Source organism: Mizuhopecten yessoensis, unplaced genomic scaffold (genome assembly GCF_002113885.1).
Source record: "Mizuhopecten yessoensis strain PY_sf001 unplaced genomic scaffold, ASM211388v2 scaffold716325, whole genome shotgun sequence".
Taxonomy (NCBI): Eukaryota; Metazoa; Mollusca; class Bivalvia; order Pectinida; family Pectinidae; genus Mizuhopecten; species Mizuhopecten yessoensis.
This window is the reverse complement of record NW_018480060.1, coordinates 796,669-797,008: the sequence shown is the minus strand read 5'-3', so window position 1 is coordinate 797,008 and position 340 is coordinate 796,669. Positions and strand designations below refer to the sequence as shown.

The following is a 340-nucleotide window of genomic DNA, read 5'->3' as shown; positions in this document are numbered from 1 at the left end:
GACTAGCTCTACCAACTATGCCTAGTCAAGACTAGCTCTACCAACTATGCCTAGTCACGACTAGCTCTACCAACTATGCTTAGTCACAACTAGCTCTACCAACTATGCCTAGTCATGACTAGCTCTACCAACTATGCCTAGTCACGACTACACTGGTCACGACTAGCTATACCAACTATGCCTAGTCAAGACTAGCTCTACCAACTATGCCTAGTCACGACTAGCTCTACCAACTATGCTTAGTCACAACTAGCTCTACCAACTATGCCTAGTCATGACTAGCTCTACCAACTATGCCTAGTCATGACTAGCTCTACCAACTATGCCTAGTCACGACTAG

General features: G+C 45.6%; 1 protein-coding gene across 2 annotated transcripts in view; it reads left to right on the top strand.

Annotated features, from left to right (window-relative positions):
• LOC110443094 (E3 ubiquitin-protein ligase RNF123-like) overlaps positions 1–340 on the top strand; it is a 46,763-nt gene that overhangs the window by 39,631 nt on the left and 6,792 nt on the right. The gene's annotated exons all lie outside the window — the stretch shown is intronic.